The sequence below is a fragment of the Callorhinus ursinus genome, unplaced genomic scaffold (genome assembly GCF_003265705.2).
Source record: "Callorhinus ursinus isolate GAN/ISIS: 27379988/994484 unplaced genomic scaffold, GSC_fseal_2.0 scaffold12, whole genome shotgun sequence".
Classification (NCBI taxonomy): domain Eukaryota; kingdom Metazoa; phylum Chordata; class Mammalia; order Carnivora; family Otariidae; genus Callorhinus; species Callorhinus ursinus.
Window position 1 is genome coordinate 57,815,470 of NW_027397074.1, and position 15,301 is coordinate 57,830,770.

General features: G+C 35.7%; 1 protein-coding gene across 4 annotated transcripts in view; it reads right to left on the minus strand.

Moving 5' to 3' along the window:
* TFEC (transcription factor EC) overlaps nucleotides 1–15,301 on the minus strand; it is a 178,008-nt gene that overhangs the window by 53,989 nt on the left and 108,718 nt on the right. The window contains exon 1 of one of the 4 annotated variants that reach the window (XM_025873204.2): nucleotides 12,741–12,871. The exons of the other annotated variants lie outside the window; for them this stretch is intronic. The gene's annotated coding sequence lies outside the window, so the exon portion shown is untranslated. Of the gene's footprint in view, nucleotides 1–12,740; nucleotides 12,872–15,301 lie in introns of those variants that run through there. 4 annotated transcript variants of the gene reach the window in all.

The following is a 15,301-nucleotide window of genomic DNA, read 5'->3' on the forward strand; positions in this document are numbered from 1 at the left end:
CACTACAGTTGAAATCTACCACCAAGAAATATTAACTTTAGATGAATGCTTCCTTTTTTTTAAAAGATGTTTTGTTCCACTTTTGTCTTTAGATCTGTGTATTAAATGTGCACTGCTCTGAAGAGTCCTTGTCCTCCCCAGAAAGTTTCCTTTTATCATCTTTACTGTTACTTAAATGTTTCTTTCCTGAAAACCTCTAACTTCTTTTCATGATAGAGAACAGTTGGATGGGGAGGGAGGAGGTGAGGAAGGCAGAAAATATTATTTTCAGCTTGGCTCATTCTAAATAAGTATCATGACTATTCTACTTAATCTCTTTAAACTTCTTGCTCTGAGGGATAAATTTAAGAAATAAACAAATGCACATAAAAAGTTGGCAAGAGTTGAAATAACAGAAAACTTCTTTTTAAGACCTTTTTTGTGTGTCACTTGCTTTTGAGAAATAACAAAAAAACTCAAAATGCTAGTTAATATTGTAGCTTTGAAATATGTGGAAAATATTTACCATAATTTTAGAGATGAAGATCCAGGATTCTATTTCCATTCTAATTTGAGCAGACAAATCAATTAAAAATAAAACTTTTTCATTGAAATTTAAAAAGAAAAAATATATATGATTAGAAAATGTATTGCTTTAGTCTTTTTAAGCTTTTACCAATTATTTTCAATTATTCCGTGGTAGGTAAAATAATGCTTCCTGCACCAAAGGCGTCCATATCCCAATCCACAGAACCTGTGCATATGTAACCTTACATTACAAAGGGATTTTGAAGGTGTGATAAAATTAAGGATTAAGGTGCAGCTGAGAGGCTGAGCTGGTCAAGGATGGTCCATAATAACAGGACAATAGGGCAAGAAGTGCTACCAGTGAGAATTGACTGAAATTAGAGTAAAGCCTGAACAGGGAGGAAACAAAGGCCCAAAGGTGAGAAGATGGAGTAGTCAGCGGATTAAGACTCAATCAGACCACTGGGTATTTACCCCAAAGATACAAATGTAGTGATCCGAAGGGGTACATGCACTCCAATGTTTATAGCAGCAATGTCCACAATAGCCAAACTATGGAAAGAGCCGAGGCCAAGATGTCCATCAACAGATGAATGGATAAAGAAGATGTGGAACATCTTCACACACAATGGAATATTATGCAGCCATCAAAAAATAATGAAATCTTGCCATTTGCAACAACATGGATGGAACTAGAGGGTATTATGCTAAGCAAAATAAGTCAGTCAGAGAAAGACATGTATCATATGACCTCACTGATATGAGGAATTCTTAATCTCAGGAAACAACCTGAGGGTTGCTGGAATGGCAGGGGGTAGGAGGGATGGGGTGGCTGAGTGATAGACACTGGGGAGGGTATGTGCTATGGTAAGTGCTGTGAATTGTGTAAGACTGTTGAATCACAGACCTGTACTTCTGAAACAAATAAAACATTTTATGTTAAAAAAAAGTAGTAGGAAGGGAAAAATGAAGGGGGGGGAATCGGAGGGGGAGACGAACCATGAGAAACTATGGACTCTGAGAAACAAACTGAGGGTTCTAGAGGGTAGGGGGATGGGGGGATGGGTTAGCCTGGTGATGGGTATTAAGGAGGGCACGTACTGCATGGAGCACTGGGTGTTATACTCAAACAATGAATCATGGAACACTACATCAAAAACTAATGATGTAATGTATGGTGATTAACATAACATAATAAAATAAAATTTAAAAAAAGACTCAATCAGACCAAAGAGAAAGTATAAAGAGTAAGAGAGCAAGAAAGCTGGAAGGTGGAGACCCCAGTTTTGGACACTGGATCATCCTCTGAAATCCCCTGAAACAAGGTACTCCATAATCTGCCTCTGTCAACTTTCACATTTTCATCTTTCCTGTCAGTTACTCACTACCTCTCTGCTTAAGGAAACCACCTGACATCCCCATAAATGTCCCTGCTCTTAACACAGATCACCTGCTTGTTGGTGGCAAAAATTCTACCATAAAAGATATATTGGTAAAGTATACTATCAACCATGCTTCCTCTTCTCAATGGGAAATTATCTCCAAAATTGCAGCATCAAACATGGTCTTAATTTTCTTCCTTAACGCTTGTAGAATATCTTACAATGTCAAAATGGTGGACATTTGTTAACTTTGAATATGATGTTTCCATGAGAGTAAACAAAAAAACAGTGATATATCGCATAGATAATTTGGTTTCTAAGTATTTCCACCATTTACTAACTCACCATCATTGTCACAGTTTCTGTGAGTCTTCTCTGTCATTGAAACTGAATTTTTAAGTATGCAGCCACAAGATTATAGGGTAAGCAGACAACTGCCATGGAATCCAAAGACAATCATAAATAGAATGAATAGGACACAGTGTACTGTATTTTATACAGTATTTTATTATTAATAGAGCACATCCTTATCCATTGATCCCTTTTATGATCTCATATTTGGTCCCTTATGATTCTAATCCCTTATTTTATGCATGTTACTGATGAACTAAGGCTCAGAGAGGTTAACCAAGTTATAGAAGTGGCACAGTTAAAAAATTAATCCACATATGCCTACATTGTACTCTCTTCAAAGTTAAAAATTATACTAATAATCACAATGACAATAATGGCATAAATTGGTAATAAGTATAGTGAGTAAGTATTGCTTTGTGTCAGGAGCAGAGCTTTGATTGCTTTGTCTCAGGTAATCCTCATAGCAAGCCACTGAGGTGAGCAGCCTAACTCTCTCCATGGGAGAAAGTGAAGATAGAGGCTAGGTTAAGGAACTTTGAAGTAAAGCAAAGCAAAAGTTCAAATCCTCACTGGTCTCACTACTGAGTCTCTGTTCTATTAAAACAAAGCTTTTTGCCTTTCAACTTAACAAATATGTCTTAAATCTTAATACCTAGTGCTGAGGAGGGAACAATGCAACAGGTACCCACATGACTTACTACCAAGGAAGTAAATGTGTGCAGTACATTTGCATTGCCTAAGGAAATAATCCTAAATGTGTAAAAACTCTGAAGCATCAAGATGATCATTGAACCATAATTAATAATGATTCTATAATGTAGAGAACATATAAAATCTAAATATATATCCCAGTGGCCTCTCTATAGCATTCTTTAAACTGTGAGATTTGATCTTGTTCTTTTACTCAGATCAAAGTGCTTTAATGCTAAAAACATTTAATCATAAAATGACTAGAAAGTATGAACTTTGAAAGCAAAACTAAAGTAAGCTTCCTTTCCGTCCATTAATCACAAAATTTTAAAAAATAGAATGATACACCACGTGACTCTAACACAAGGGAAAATATGACTATTAAGCAAGCTATTTTAGGAAAAGTGTCATAACTTTAAAGTCTTTACTAACACTGTAGCCCTAACTTCTATCTAATCTTATTATTAAATATATTTAATAGAAGTACTTGAGGTAGCATCAAAGTCCTGAATATTTACTAAACATTTCCATGTCCATGAGTAAAGCTAGAATTTTAGGAGTATTAAAGAGCAGCACATGAAAAAGTCTTTCAAACAATAACAGGATATTTCAAATTCCTAATGTAAACACATTAGGATACTCAACCAACATAAACCAGACCATATAAAAATATGCTTACAGCAGACAATAACCTTGATGTGTTCTCCCCAGAAAATCCAACACTACCATGTGAGAATAAATTATTCTTTCCATCCTTAAGGTATTGTCTTGCCCAAACCTGGGAGCTCATTTCAAAGTAAATTTCCAAAAGGAACACAAGTATAGATATATAAAGGGGCTTGCTTTCAAAAAGCAGCTTGAGTAATAACGTCAACCAGATTCTCTTGCATCTCACCAAGGGTTTTGTTTGGTGTTTTATTCTGATTTTTTTTCTTTCTCTTATAAATTCTTCTTCTTAGAAAAACTACTATTAGTGGCAAGGTCAACTTGGCCCTTACCACAAGTCACCGATGAATGAATTGGTATCCTGATATCTGAGAAGTCATTTGCTGTCACATATCTATCATCAACCCTTCAGAAGAGTAAGAGAGTATGATGCCTTATTAAGACTTGACCAAGTTAGGGTAGAGTTTCAATCCTCTTGAACTCTATATGTGCATAGGGAAAAATGTCATTGTTTTGTAGCCTATAAATATATTGCCAGCTCTAGCAAGCGACAAGACATCTCACTCTAGAAAGTCAAGGGCAGCAATGTGTCACTTTCAAACTTTTCTTGCTGGTCCCAGGAAAATAGGTACAGATATCAAATAAAGTTATTTAAAGTAGATTCTGGTATATAGACACCCACGTCCTCCAGAGTTAAATTTCCCAGTTAGACTGTCTCCAGTCAGTCTGACCACTTCAACCTGACAGGCAAGCCAGTCAAATAAGCAGTCACAGTGGGCCAAAAAATCTGTCAGAATGGTTTGCTTCACTAGTGATTACTTTTTGACTGACTTGAGCAGTCAAGTTAATCAAAACAGTCAAACCAGGTTTCCCATGTATACATAGTCTTAGCTCTTCTTGTGTTAGTAGGTAGGCCTTGTTTATATATCTTAAAGGAGTTTTATTAGGTTACACTGTTTAAGAGAAACAAGTCAAAAATGTTGTGAGCAACTAGTTTGACAATTAGGGCTCTCTTCAGAGTTGGTCTTCAGCTTCGGCACCAGGGAGAAAAGTCTCATTGGGCCTGCCGGAGAGCTACAGGAGGGGACAGGAGGAAAGGCAGACGAGAGAAAAGCACCATGAAAGCAGGAAGGACCCACAGGCCCAGCTCCCAATATTTTTTGGTTAGAGGACTGAGACACGTGTCCTGACAAGGGACTGGGCTAGTTATGCTTTTTGAGATTAAATTAAAACACTCAGAAACCAAAGTAGGGTTAGTGACATAGATGTCACTGTTGACTGGTTTTCCATTTTAGCGTGAATAGCCACTTTTGTCAGAAGAAGGATAAGCTTTAAGAATCCCCTTAATTAATTTAAAAATGGAGGTGAAGGCAATTTAATTTCTCAGCTTGCACAAATGACAACTATAACTGCAGTCATGTTTCAAAAGCACTTTTAGAGCAGCAGTTGAAATTACAGGTTTTGGAATCAGCCCACCTGACTTCAAGCCTGGGCTCCCCACTGACAAGCTGTGTGCCTTTGGGCCACTCAGGGTCTTCCCAGCATGTAAATACCCTTATCTGTACAGTGGGTACAATAATACAATACTACTACTCAATTCCCAGAATTGTTCTGATTATGAAATGGCAATGGGAACAAAGAACTTTCAATAGGATAGAGTAAGGAAGACTTGCCATGGACAGGCAACAAACCAGAGGAAGAAGGTCCAGCTCAAGTTCACCATAACTGTGAGAGCATCTTATTCAAATAAAGTATATCCATAGAGTACTAGACTTCTTTTACACCAGCATCTTATGTTTTTTAAGTCTTGCCCCAATTAATAGTTGTATCACTTAATATCTTTATAATTTCTAATAACAACACTAATAAGCACATGACTGAGGTCTCTAGGTCCTCATTCCATGCTAGCATTAAGCAAGGTGCTTTACTACCACTTTCTCATTTATAACCTTGAAACCCAATGAGATATATCAGGTTTCCACATGAAGAAACCGAGTCTCAATCAAATTACATGACCTGTCTGGGATCAAACAACTGGTTATGACAGAGCCAGTTTTGAAACCCAACCATCTTTAAAACCTCTGCTCATTCTAAAATGTCATGTTTCTAAGTGACCTATAGTGTAATAACTATCTAATTAAGAACAACATATTTCTGGTTCTTCCAGCAAAGAAGAGTAGTTGATATTGAAGATTTGGGACTTCCTAAAAGGAAACATTTGTCTATTGGGCCTCTAAGGGTAGTACAAGTAAACACTGACTTATCGTATCCAGAGCTCATGTTCTTTCCCCTTTCTATATTGCCACTTTGGGTTTCAGAACAATAAAACAAAATGTCTGGAATACAAAATTCACCTATTCCAGAGGACTTAGAGCTGGGCAGGATTTCAAAGACTGGTTGAGTCATCAAATACAAAGTAGAATGTCTTGTTAATTGAAAATGGCTGTAGCGCCAATTAATAAGCTGAATAAGCTAAGCAATAATTGTGACATCAAGACTATTTCATGTTGTTTTCTTAGGTGATTTTTCTGTCATTGATAGAGGTAGTAATCTCAGATGATAATGTGCACAAAAGTCTTCAGACTCTGAAGAAGCATGAATGAATGATACTTCTGGGAAGAGCCCAGGCTTCTAGCTAAAACTCAACATAGGAGGGTGCAATCCAACATACAGGATTAACATCTCAGGAGACTTGCCCAAGGTCAGTTCATCTCTCTGTGAAGCCTTATCCTCTAGATGGAAATAAAAACAGTGAACTCTCTTAAATGTGCCCTATGGTCTGATTAAAGATTGAAAAGGTCTCTAAAAATCCACAGCGCTCCTAGAGAAAAATGCTAAGTATCATTATAATTATTACACCAAATGCCATAATTTGGTCTCCTTAGATTCCCTTTTTATGTAGATTCCATCACACTCTGACTTTTGACTTTTTGCCTCTCTGACCAAATCTCCAATGACAAAGCAAAGGGAAATGTTGAGGCAATTAGTGAGAAATGGAAGCAATTAATTCCCTTTTTTAGTAGAGACCTGGCCTCTGTGAACCAGTTTAACCAAAAATAATCAATGACCTTTCTTTGACCAAACTGAAGGAAATCTACTTGATATTTGTCACTGGTTATCCATCTACTGCTTCAACATTAATGAGTCTTTTCACTTTGCCTCTTTCTTTTATGAAATAGAGCCATCTATTCTGGTCCCTTGTTACCTCTGCAACTGCTATTTTTGCAAATCTAATACAGTCAAAGACCTCGTTATCCATGTGTAATCCTGGAAACCATTTTTAGCATAGCATGGTTTCTGATTTCCCCCAACCTTTCTCCCTTGAACTGTTTCCCCTTCTCCGTAATAAAGGTGGGATCTTGTTCAAAATGAATGAAATAGAACAACAAAGATAAAGTTTAAATCTAAAAGCAACAACAACAAAAAAGATTATATAGTTTACCTAGATCTAAGCACCATGCAGATCTAGAACCAAGTCACTGCCCCATCACTTATTCACTGGTTACCTTGGGAACTTTACCTATCTTCCAAGAAATTTCACTTTTCTCTTCTGAACAATGGAGATAAGAGCACTTGCCTCAAGGGTATTTTCAGGTTCAAATGAATTGATACGTGGCAAAGCCTTTTGTACCTGATGAGAGTCCAATCAGTGCTAACTTTTATCAACTGGAGAAGAGAAGACTTTAGGTAATACAGCTGCTTTTGATATTCATGAAAACTCTTCTAAGATGACTGCTACTCAAGCAGGAATAGTTAACAGTCACTGTCTCCTTTTTATCCCCAAGTAGAGAATTTATTCTCTATTTTATTTATTTCTCTATTTTAGCTTATGCATTTATGTTATAAATTCTTTCCTTCTAGCGTATTCTGGAATATCTTTGCTTGCTATTTTGTTGTTGTTTGTTTTGTCTTTAGACAAATACATCTTAAGCAAATGCTCAAAAGTTTAGTCATACATTTTACTGGGTGTGCTCAGTAACGCTGAATATAAATGAATTTAGATACTACTTAGTACAAACAGTATTTCACGTTGAAACAAATAGAAATGTGAATGAATTGGTACTACATCCTCAGAAAATATGGAAAAGTAGAGATGACCTGTGAAGAAAGGCAAATTAAAATTTACCTCCCGAATTATGCAGAGTTGCTTCATTCTCTACTTCATTTTGCTCTGAGAGCTCTGTCCTAAAGGCAGAGTCCTCTGAGCCTGTATTTAGGAAAGGATATTGAGGGGGGGGAAAGGCCAGATATATGAGATAGTAGCCCATGGTTATGTTTCATGCTCTGAAAATCTGTCAGAAATGTGAGATCAAGGATCCCAAAGGGGGAAGGAGAGAGGTCCTCCCTTTGGGCTCTGACCTAGATTTCCAATCTTAGAGTTCCCACATCCAATCTGTTTGCTATCCCAGGAGTGGATTCAGAACTACTCTTCAGGCACAGGAGACCTAAACTTTAACACCACCGGACCCCTTGTCCTTCACACTCAGTCCCAGCCCTAGCCCTTCATTCTCCACACCAGATATTAAATCAGCTCAGAATATTCAGCAAACACACACACACACACACACACACACACACACACACACACACACGGACTTATTCAAAGTCACATGGCAAGTTAGTAGCGCGCTGAAAATGCTGAACTCTGACTTCCCATTTCAGTATGTTCTATCAGCACTAAACCAAGCAACCACAAAGAAATCACTGAATCACTTGCAAATATTTGCTTGGCCCACTGGTTTGGGAGCTAATCCGTGTTCAATTTCAGTGGTTATTTCTACAGTGGAAAATGACACAGTCCACCACCTTTGATTTTCTTATGAAGTAGGTTCTATCATATTTTTAGCAAAGCACTTGCCTTCTATTCTTGCCAGAGGTGCAACCACTTTGCAAAGTATTACGCAGAGGCACATACTTGTCCTTGTTCTCTTAAAGCAGATACAGGGGCACTGTATAAACAAAATCTAAAACTAATGGCTCTAATCTTTTATCCCCCCAAACTGTGTTCCAAATGGCCAGAGATATTCAGCTAAAACACAATCAGATCAAGCTACTCCTCTTGTTAAAATCCTAAAACCCTTAAAAGCATAGTTATGGTCTGCCCCCATCTTAACTCTCCCGCCCTACTTTATGTTATTCCCCACAATGATCGCAAGCTCTAATCAAAGACCCCTGGATGTGCCATGCTTTTCACAACTCTACACATGCTAGTCTTTTTGTCTGATGCCTTTCTCCTATCCTTTGCCTGCCTAAAGAATAGCTAATTATTTTTCAAGGGTTCTTTGAACCCTTCCCAAACCCCCAGATTCAGGGAATTCATATACACCTTTAAAATTTGTCAGTGTGATTAATTGTTGAGATACCTCAAGTGCTCATTGGCAGGTACCCTATCTTAGGCATCTTAGCATCCTTAGAAACTAGTGTTGCACCTGGCACACCCCTCTACTTATACACATTCAACTTAATCAACTTACATAGATATTAACTTAGTTATTGCTCAAGACAAAAGTGTACATTCCGTACCTTCTCCAGAAGACGGTGTCATCAGTCATCTCACTGGGCAGACTCACCCACTGGTTTGTTCCTACTCTAAGAGTGAATATGCTCAGAATTTTCCAAACACTATATCCCTACATGTCCACAACATGTCAAAAGCCTTTTAAGAGAAAAAATGTTTGTTTGCAATAAAAACAATAATAGATGTTTTACAATTTGAGAGCAGAGATAAAGAAGGTTGAATATACTTATGGGAAAAATCTTGAATGGTAGATATAATTCTAATGGAAAGAACAAATCATCCATCGTGTAAAAAGAGCCTTGCATATGTGAAGGACAATCATAAGCTATAGAAGTGAAAAGGCAATTGTCTAAATAGAGAAACATTTGCGAGTATGACTAAATGATCGATGCCCTTTAGGCCTAAGATTAATTAAGAGGAAGTCTAAAAGTTTACCAGAACTTAAAGTCTGATGGTAAAAAATGCTGCTGACAAAATTTCTATTGCAGACCTCAGATTGTTCAGTAGGTTCAAATCCTTTCGAGTCTGCACAGATCAAAGGAAGCAGAGATTATAAACAGCTGCTGAGATATTCCTTGCAGACACTAGCTGAGCTCATTTACCTGTCTATAGACAGATTTTCAAAGTAGTAGGTATGGTCTAGATTTTGGGGGGAGTGGGGAAAGATGGTGGATAGAATGAGTTTTTGGCAAAGGGATAAAAGGACACAGCAAAATATCTGATTGAAGAGATAGAGAGACCTGGCTCAAATTCTTATTTGGATGGAAATACATCTAAGCAAGCTGAATATCTTTCAGAACTTAATTTGTTCATGTGCATATGAACTTCTGTATTGGAAACATGTTCACAAAATAAGAAATAAAGAAAGGAACAAAAGGGAGGAATAGAAGGATTCTCTGGCCTGTCAGAAAAACCCAGAAAGTGAATCACATTGTGCTCTAGTATGCAGGTGGAGGAGGAGTCTTTCAGGAAAGGCAAGAAATGATTTGTAGACACTCTTCCATGGTAACTCTTAGGAGTGAACATCAGGGAGCATGGGAATCCTTATTAAAACTCAATCTCTACTTCCTAGATTCATTCCCTTCAATTGCTTTTTTTAGTTCTATTTTTGAAATCTCACTTATTCTTTCAAACCTAAAGAGATAAAAAGAAAAACAGCAACCTAATGGATATTTAAGATCATTAGGCCCAACCTCCCATGGTATCCTGAGAGCAATTACAACATCGGTAATAAGGGCTTTCTCTCCTTGACCAATCTAGTCTTTAAACTGGTCACCTGAGGAAATTCTACAACTTATCGTACTATTTCACTTTTCAATAATACAGATTCCCCCAATTTTTCTGATGTTTAACATAAACTACCCGTAACACATTCTCATACCATTCTTCTACTTCTTTTTTTTTTTTTTTTTTTTTTTTTGCTGATGAGTAAGCGGCCAGACTTCCCATGCTCCAGTGAATACAATTTAATGGAATCACATAATTATGTATCCACTAAGCTCTCACAGGCAAAGTGATGTCTGCCAAATCTTTGATATGTCTCCAAACACTTGCACCCCAACCTAGAGACTCCTTAACTGGCTGGCAATTCACAACTCTATAAAACAAGGTATATTTTTATACATTAGTTTCTTGCTACTCATTTTTTCTATAAGACTATTGTTAAGCTCTCTCCTCATAGCTTATGTTTTTGAGGACACTTGTGGTTCTTCATGCTTTCCTCATATATCCTCAGCTCTATGCTTCAGACTCTTCTTCCTGATCTTAGTACTAACACAATCAGTAAAACCTGAGAGGGAACTATATGTTGCACTCTACATTTGTTTGGTTTGACAAATAGCATAAAATTTGCAATCTGCTATTAGTAAACATCACCTCTTTAGATCTGCTATCACTCCACTGTTTAAATCCAGTATTTCTTACTAAAAGAGTTAAACTTATCTCCATAAGAATCTGACATGTCTAACTGACTTCAGATAATTTGATTTGTACATTGATTTCCAAAGAGTTGAATGATTGCATTTCCACACGTATAATTATGATTATTATTTTATCAATAGCCATCATTATCCCCTTTGAATCATATTTCATTAGTTTATTTGAAACAATTGTGTAAGAGTATTTCATTTCTTTCAGTTTCTCCTTTCCTATTTCTCCTTTTTGACTATTCAAACCACTGTTTTCAAAATTGTTTTCTACTTCCACTGTGTTAATTACTACGGTTTCTGAAAATTTCACTTATGCTAGTTATTTGCATCATATTTAAATGTCTCACAATTATTTTGGTTATCTAGAACTTATTACAAACCTTGTGCCACAGTCATTAAAATTAAGCTGACACTTAAGAAACGTTTTTCAGCTTGTTTCACTTTTAACATCAGCTCCAAGTTTCAGTTCAACAAAATATACTCTACTCATGCATTTAACTGTTCTACTGCTTTGTAATGAAACTGAAAAATTAAAAAATAATATTAATAATAATCAAAACAAAAAAATAGGCAACATGGAAATTATATATATTCCATTTGTTTTGATAGCAAAAAAAGACCTTTTATTCCCAAAATGGAGATCACGAAGTTGGTCTATTCAAGGCAGTTTCCACCAAAAAGATGGAAGATTTAGTATTCATTCAAAATTGACTTGAAGATGTGAAGCTATGCTTAGATTCATCTAAAATAGAAGTGAAGCAGAATGGTCTGAATTATTTTGATAAGAAACTCCCATTCTGTTTCACTCTGCTTTGTTGACACAGTCTCTGAATAGGGAAGAATTGTGAAGGTTATTTTAGTGTCAATGTTAAATGAAGTTTCCAGTAAATGAATTACTAATTAAGCTGCCTGAAATGAATTAAAGATTACTTCAGGTTTATTTTTTTCTCAAAATGTCTATTCCCAATGAAACATTTTAAGGCAATATTGAAAGTATGGGATTATAATTCACAGAAACAAATATGTAAGAAATAGATGTGTATGTGTGTGTGTATGTATACAGACATATACATAATCTTCAAGCCCCTGCCACAGCTCTACTAATTACAACAACTGAAAACTATTACTATAAAGAGTTATTGCTTTGGATAGTTGACATCTCCTACACAAACTTTTCAGATCCAAACCTTCATTTAAAAAACCAGAATAATTTTTAACCCTGGAAAAATAACATACACTAAAGTACTATGTGGTGTTAATTCAGCTATGAACAGAACTCATGTTTTCTTACCGTTAAAAGCCAATAAAATATGTATTGCTAAAATGTAAACAGAAATTAACATTTACTCATAGAATAACATATAAGATACAATAAAATGTTAAATCGGTACAATTTAGTAAATATCCAAGAATATTAAACCGGAAGAAGAAATTGCTTTGGTTATCATGAACTAAAACAGTGATTTCTACATCTTGATTAAAAGTAAAACATTAATAAAGTTTCAGATATATTTTACCTAAATTATAGCAAATCACAGCTCAACTACTCTAATATCATGATACCTAATGATAATGCAAGATGAAACCATAATTACAAGCAAGCCACACATATCAAAGTAAAATAAGTATTGATTAGACTTATTTTCATAGTTTGTTTAAAGTACAGAAAATTAACCTGCCAGTTTAGTTACCTACCAGCAATGATTGGATTCTATCAGTGTTATCACCTCTACAAACAGCACCAAATTATAATCCCTCTAACCATAACATAAGCACCATGCCAAAAAAGACAACCAGAGTAAATGATCTGATCATGAATAATGAATAGTTAGGGCTGGTTGGAATCCACTTAGTTGAGGAAAGAGAAAAGAGAAGTGGCTCATTAGGGCATTTCCTGAAACTTGGTTGGAATTTCAGTTAAGGAAGAAGAAATGACACAGCAGTTTCAAGTAGGGGGGACTTCCCTTCTTTATCTGAAATATGCTACCAATTTGAGAAACAGCACTCCAACAAAACTATTCCACAGTAATGTGGCCACAGTAAAAGCTCTCGTTGATTCCATTATTGTCCCATAATTAACATTTCTCCCCAGAATATACACAAGCAGTACATGGTTGTTATCAAAATGGACTAAGATCCCACATCTATTGCAACATGTTAAATCTCACATTTAACAGTTGTTCAGCAAACTGCCCTGCACCAATTTTCAGGTTTAAGAATTGCAGTGTTGTTTAGAGTATTAATAGATTTTGAGGTTTTGCTTAAGGCCATCAAATTTCCCATATTTCATATAGTCACATTTACCTCACATATGATTTTGCACTCAAAGTGACTCCAGGATAATTTTCATCTTGTCCAAGAATATTTTATCTTCCTATGTAGATGGAAGATCTATAATTCAGCTTATAAGATTTCTAGTAGTTTTTTTTTCATATTCTAGTGTGATCCGTATTTTTAAGGGACATGAGCACTGGTTACTTACTGCCTTTACAAATGAAACTTTTTAAAAGGTTTCATTTTATGTATTAGTTATCTGAGTGAACTTAAAAATCTAAAGATTCAACTTTGTTTCCACAATATAATTTGTACTGAGAAAATCTACATTTATTCTATAACACTAACACCATTTGCTTACTTTATCTAAATCTATATTTTAAAACAATATGTGAAGCAAAGCATTCCCACTAATCACTGAAGCTTAATGAAAAGGTTACATTCAAATTTCCCTTGTCTTTCTGCTTTGAAAATTCATGCAATTAAATTGACATTTATGTTTTTCAAGGAGTAGAAGTTATGTGAGAATATCTCAGCACTTTGTATCTTGCTTGAAGAACCATAAAATTACTAAGAAAAAGTTCTCTCATTGTCAGTAGCAAAGTTTTGAGTCACCTTACATTTTCCAATGATGTTATCATACATTTAAATCTCTGAGGTGATAGGAAGGAGTAAATATTTAATTTAGAGTAAAACTCACTTAGATTAATATTAGAAATTAAAAAAATAAGATTGATAAGAAACATTGTTAAGAAAGAGAAACACTTAGGACTTTAACTCATATTAGAAACTAGTTTAGATTGAATTACAGTTTAAAATACATTTTTGTGATTCAGAAGGTAAGATTTGAAGCTGTATTACTATATGGGCATACATTTTGGTTTTGAAAAGTTGTAAACGCACAAATGGCTATATACACCTGAAGAAATAGGCACCTATGTGTTAACAGTGTTTATCTGTTTAAGTGGTCCAACAGAATAGTTACATTAAAAAAAATTTTTTTACCTATAGTTTCTATACTTTATATAATAAACATGTATGTTTTTGGACTAAAATATAGTGTTGATGTAAAATATAGGTTATACATCAAAACACTTAGGGATAGTATACTATTTGTGTGATATTGTATTATAAGAAGTACATGGGGGCGCCTGGGTGGCTCAGTGGTTAAGCCTCCAAGTCTTGATTTCGGCTCAGGTCATAATCTCGGTTATGCAATAGAGCCCTGAGCCCCTCCTAGGGCTCTGTTGCTGTGCTCAGCATAGAGCCTGCTTGTCCCTCTCCCTCTGCTCCTCCCCCTGCTCTCATTCTCTCTCTCTCTCATGAATAAATAAGATTCTTAAAAAAAAAAAATACACGTTTGGTCTTCATCCCTGGTTCCTAATAACAGTGAGAGGAGCATCTTTTTAAATTCATAGTAAGTCCCTTTCAAACATATAGGACTTTATGGTAATGAGGTAACTTACTGGGCCCCTAAATAGCTTCAGGATGGGGGCTGGTTGCCAGAGGAACCAACCATGTGATTAGGGAGTTATCTTTCTGAGTCACAGATTTGATCATTTTATTCTCTTTACTTATACCCATCAGAAACTTCCTCCTGCCTAAACTTTGAATCCAAATTCTCTAAAATAGCCTATAAAAGTCTTCACAACCAAATCTGAGTCCGGACTTTGAGCTTTATTAGAAACACCGACCTTCCCTTCTGCTTAGAATGTCTTGCTTCAAGAATCTCCTTTTTTTAAAGTATAGATCATATCTGAACTTCTGTCTATAGTATCCTGTTAAAAGGAAGGAAGGAAGGAAGGAAGGAAGGAAGGAAGGAAGGAAGGAAGGAAGGAAGGAAGGAAGGAAGGAAGGAAGGAAGAAAGGAAAGAAAAAGAAAGAAAGAAAGAGAGAAAGAGAGAAAGAAAGAAAGAGAAAGAAAGAAAGAAAGAAAGAAAGAAAGAAAGAAAGAAAGAAAGAAAGAAAGAAAGAAAGAAAAA